Source organism: Mustela lutreola, chromosome 3 (genome assembly GCF_030435805.1).
Source record: "Mustela lutreola isolate mMusLut2 chromosome 3, mMusLut2.pri, whole genome shotgun sequence".
NCBI classification, from domain to species: Eukaryota; Metazoa; Chordata; class Mammalia; order Carnivora; family Mustelidae; genus Mustela; species Mustela lutreola.
The window spans coordinates 184,458,914-184,464,712 of NC_081292.1; positions in this window are offsets into that span (position 1 = coordinate 184,458,914).

Below are 5,799 nucleotides of genomic sequence, written 5' to 3' on the forward strand. Positions count from 1 at the left end.
CCTGCTGTTGTACTACGTTCTGCCTTTCCTTCCTCCTGGGTGCCTTCTTTCCAAACTCCACGTGCCCCCTTCATGTGTGGGGCACACGGCAGCACACTGCCCTTTATGCCTCCCCCACGACCCCTACAGCACCCCAAAGGGCCTCATCAGTCATCGGGCCCAGTCATCGGGCCCAGCACAGAGACGGAGTCGGCGGTGTCCCTATTCTGCCCAGCCCAAACCCAGGACCCCGCTCCATCCGAGGCCTGTGGCCAGTGGAGGAATTGGGAGCAGCCCAGCCTGGCAAGGGGTTGGCCCGTCCCTGGGCATGCATGCTTCTGAGGGGTCACTGAAACTCTTCCCTGAGACCCTTCAGCCATGCCGTCGTTCAGCCAGCGCCCAGCAGGAAAGGCAAAGATGGAGTGGGCCCCTTGACCTTGCACTAGGAGGTACACAAAAGGATCTGGAGTCTTCTCACTTCCCTTTACAGGGGGGTCGATGCGGGGGCTCAGGAAGAACGGCGTTCAGGAAGGCTATGCTGGTCCAGCCACCTGGCACCGCCTGCCCCAGGACTGTCCCTGGCCTCTCCATCAGCAGCTCACTCTACCATCACCCACATCCTGTTGGGGAGGGGGGATGGGTGGGGGCGAACCAGGCATCTTCTCTGCGTGGCTCCCCCGTAGGGCCCCCCCTCAGCCAGGCCCACTCTACGATGCTCCTCAGCTGTCCCCGGGGCCTCCTCTCGGCCCTGCAGCCCTCGTCTTCAAACTCCCTGCTCACCCACAGGTCATTTAGGCAGCTTCTGGCTGCCCCACCCCTGTCCCACCCTACCCCACACAACTCAGGGGTCATCGGAACAACCCACACAGCACCCTGGTGATCAGACACTCACGGGGTCTTGGTGACCCAGGGGGACTGGGCGGGCACCTGCAGGCTGTTCATATGCCACCATCTGCCACGACCACCACGCCGCGCGCCACCCCCCCCCCCCACCCCAGCATGTCAAGCTGTCCAAAACCAAATTCCAGAGACACGGCTCATTACGGTCTTGACTTCACCAGTCTGGCCTCCATCCCCTCAAAGCTCAGAAGCCACACGCTGAGCCCCAGGGCTCCCAGGGAGAATCTGAACACCCCACTCTCTCACTCTTGACCATAGTCTATATTACGGCAAGAAACCAGACAGGCTCTGCGACGTCAGCATTTCACTGATGGGAGAATGAGACTTTGGTCTCCCCATTCTATTTTCCAAAGCTTCAAGCCTCTCTGGCTCTGCCTCCTTCCCTAAGGAGATGAGACCCAGGGCTCCACTGTTATCTCCACGTATCTGGGTCTCTCCTGCCCTGCACACCTCAACTCCAGAGAAGCCTCACCAGCCAATGCTGGCACTCCTGCACAGCCCTGCTGAGCCCCGATGGAGAATGTCCCACCATGGTGTGGGCTGACACTATCCCAGAACCCTCAAGCTCCAAATCCTGCCTGGGGAACCTGCAAGAGTTGTGTCGCTCCCACATCCCCTCATCTCTACACCTTCTCCTTCTCATGCTTCTCCCCATCCTGCCTTCTCCTGATCAGAGAAAAGCAAGTGAGAATGTGAGAATGTCCCACCTTCCCATCCAAACCTCTACGGAGTTAGCCAGAAAGCCACCACCCTGTTCCCCCTTCCTGTTCCCCCTTCCTGAACCAAAGCACAGCCTGTTTCCAAAGCACAGCCCTTCCCACCTATTGCTCCCGCCCTTCTCCAACAAATCCCCTCTCCCGCTGCGTGGGCCACAGAGAGGGAGTGAAGGGGGCACATAGGAACAGCATCTTGTGGAGAGAACCAATGGGTCTTGTTCATGAACCTGGATGTCAGCATGAGAGTGATGGGAAAGTCGAGTGCATCTTCTCCACCCAGGGGGCCCCACGCAAATGCAGTTCAGTGTGACCAAAACTGAACTCATTTTGTACACTCAGGTACCTTACCTATTTTATCTTACATCTTACAGATGCTTACATCAAAAACAAGAGCAACGTTTGAACTCATCACTTTTCCTCCTAAATTCTCCCTCTCTTCTCTCCCATATCCCTCCTCCCCTTCTGGTTGTGATCCCCAAGATCCCCAAGAATGGTTCCAGCATCCTCCCGGCCACTGTAGCCTGACCCTTAGTCTCATTGCTGATTCCTCATTTACGTCCTACGTCCAGCAAGTCCCCAGGTCCCAGGAATCAGCTACCGCATCGAAAACTCTGCCATCTGACCTTGCTCCCCACTTTCCCTGCCTAGGCCAAGTCACCCTCCCTTCTCATCTGGGTTACTGCCATTCCTTCCTACCAGGACATCCTTGCCAGATAGCACAGTAGGAGTTCACTTTTTTTTTTCCCTTAAGATTATATTTATTCATTTTGACAGAGAGAGATCACAAGTAGGCAGAGAGGCAGGCAGAGAGAGGAGGGAAGCAGGCTTCCCCCTCACCAAGCAGAGAGCCCGATACGGGACTCGATCCCAGGACCCCAAGACCATGACTCGAGCCAAAGGCAGAGGCCCAACCCACTGAGCCACCCAGGAGTTCACTTTCTAAAACACAGATCCAATCAGCCCATCCTCTGCTTAAATGCTTTCCTTTCAGTCCGAAGTTGAAATCTCTCAGCAAGACCCTCAAAATCCTTCCTGATGAGCTCTCCTCTGGCTTCTTCTCCAGCTGCTCCCTTACCCACACCCTCCTTCTATCACAGGGAGCCTCAAGCCCACGTGTGGCTTGTCCTCTCTATGCCTGAACTCCACCTTCCCCTCCACACACACACACACATACACACCCCAAATCTTCCCCTGTGTCCCTACTTCCTCCCTACCACTGTCTTTGCACCCACTATGAGACAATATCTGTGCAGATAATTCCTCCTAAGGGCACCTGGGCACACCTCCGTCTCCTGATCAGGGAGGACTCCCATGGCTGTTTCAATCCACCACAGTATCAGCCCTTCAGGACGGGGACCAAATCTACTTCATCTTCACATCCAAAACCCGAACACGGAACCTGGGATGCAGGACTAACCCCACTGAGACAAAGCAAGTCTTTGAAGTAGGAAGTAGAAATTAACCCAATTAAAGACGAGGCAAAAGAGACTCAGAGCTTAGGAATGTGTCCAAAGTCACCTAAGTCATAAGTCATGTAGTCCAAAGTCTGTTCAAAGACCGCCCACTCCCAGGCGCATGCTCTCACCTACCCTGGGGGACATTACTCAAGGTGGTCCCTGTAAGCGGTGACCCTTCAGATTCAGAGCGCTTAAGAACAGGGCCAGCTTCCTAGGCATGCAGCCCATGCGGTCACACAAGCCCTGTGCTTGGCTCAAAGCTCTGCTGTCACTGTCCTGAAATTCTTAATAATTTCTGAACAAGGGGCTCTGAAGTTGCCCTGAATTCTACAAATTGGGTCACCGAGAAATTGGGTGATTCCACGCATTAGAATTGCCCGGAGGGCATGCTTCGATGCAGAGTCCCAGAAGCCCTCCCAAGCCTCTAGCTCAGGTGGTCTGCGGCGACAGGTTCCCTGTTCCTGCGAGTTTAACAAGCACCCACAATGGGCCTCCTGGGCCACCCCTTAAGCAAAAGGACCCTCTGCGGGCCAGCGTCAAATCATCTGCAGTTCACCATGCTGCCCCACGGTGGCAGTATAGCCCCAGTGTGTGTCAAGAGCAGCCAGTTCCTGAAGGCCCCAGCCAGCTTGACAACCTCAGGATCCCTGCCCAGCCATCTTCCCACTTGGATGCAGTATTTTCCCTCTGCAAAGGTTTCTAGGGCATACTATCCATCAGTCAGTGGGGTTCCTGTAGCTAGAACCACAGCAGAGCTGCTGCTGGCACTCCCATAAAATCCTCCTTTTCAGAGGGTTTGGAGGACAGGGAGGCTCTGGGCAAGTGGACATGGAAATGGGCAGGGAAGCTGCGACGTGCTCAGAAGCACTCTGCAAAAATATTACAGAGCTGACCCGAGTCAGCAACCTTGGGGCATGGTGGCTGGTGCAGTGCTCACTCAAGCAACGGCTGCGCGATAATCCCTCCCATTTTATAAGGTCCTCTAGTTTGCAGAGCCTATGCCCATCCACGGTCTCACATTATCACCCTGCTATTTGAGGCTGAGACCATGCCCATTAGACAGATGAGGAAAACTGAGTCTCAGATAAGGCGAGTGATATAGCTCTGGGGCAATAATGCAGCGTGGGACAGGATTCAAACCCAGGTATCCTGACTCCAGCAGTTCTTCTTGCCCAGCTCTGCATGAGAATCACCTGGGAACCTGAAAACAAGCGAACAAACAAACAGAAAAACGTACCTGGGGTCCACTCCAGGCCCATCAGATCCGACTGTCCGATGGTGGGGCGCTGACAAGTATTTTAAGTACCCCAGGCGACTCCAATGTTAGCCAAGGTTGAGAAACGCTGCCCTGTCCTGGGACAACAGCCACCAGCTCCCGGCTACAGCTGAGAGGTATGGGGCAGGAGCACCCACACCCATGGATGAACAGAATCAGATCCCAGGGAATGGTGGCTGTCCCACAGGGTGCAATTCCAAACCGCATTCAGAGCGCCCTAGGCTCTCTCCAGGCAGTCCACCCTGCTTCCACCCAGAGAGGCTGCATAACTCAGGGCTGAGCAGCACCCACACTCTGGAATTAGGGGTCCCAGCCTGGGCCATGGAGGTTGGGTACCTCTGGGGATTTTTTTTCCTTCATCTGTGAAAGTAGAGCTAATAGTGCCTCATTTATGGATTCATGAGGACTAATTGAATTAACTCACTTCCAGAGCAGCAGACCAAATGGCCTGCTGGCCTTGGCCTTGGCCTGGTACAAGCTAGAGCACTGACTAGGGTAGGTCTGCTTTGGGGGACCTGGTTTTCTTCTAAGGGGAGAAGTTCATTCCCCACCCCACCATCACCACTCATGAGGGCCCCAAGTGTCCCTCTGCCTCTCCTGAGTTTCTAGAAGGAAGGTCAGGAGGGATATGGGTGGAACGGAACCACCTTCCTTCACTTCCCTGGAAGGAAAGGATCAGACTCCCCACACAGAAGGGGGGCTACTGAGAGGTGGGGCTCTGTGTCCTGTGCTAGGGAGGGGAGCATTTCTTTCCTTGTGGCCCCGTGCAAAGTCGGGGAGCTCCTTGCAATTTTCCAGAGGTTAGGTGCCCCCAGAACACAGGGGGTAGAGCACTCACATAGAATTTTGCTTCAGAGATAGGGTCTGCATCTGCAAGTGTGTAGTCCCTGCCTCTGTTAACATTGCTATTCTAGAAGCCAGTTACTTGGGCCTCTTGGAGAGCAGCACCTGAATTCTGAGGCAACACTTTCATGAACACGCTGGAGCACACCAACCCTGCTCCCTTTCCTTAAGGACCTGGGGACTGTCTCCCCCACCCCACCCCGGCAGAGAAGGGAGCTCTCCTTATTTGAGGCGCCAGATGCCTCCACTGTCTCTGCGATCCACCTGAACTTGGGAGAAGGAAAGGCACTCGCTCCACCTCTCCTCCCTCATTGCCCACCCAGGGGCAACCAGGGAGCCCAAGCTTCATTCAGCTGGGAGTCCAGGGGGAGACAGCAGATTCCTGTGGTTTGAGTAGCGGATTCCACCTGGACTGGGGGCTTTAAGTTGGCCTAGGCCAAGGCCACGTGAGGGAGGCCATTCTCCTTCCTCCTGAATTCTTCTCATTCCCAACCCAACCAAAGCCGTGCCTGTCCCCTTCCCAGGCGCTGTCCCCAGGAGTTGGGAACAGAGCTGGACAGATGAGACGGGCAGGCCCCGGTATCTCTTTCCCAAGGAAGCCCCAAAGACTCAGGCAAAAGACACACAC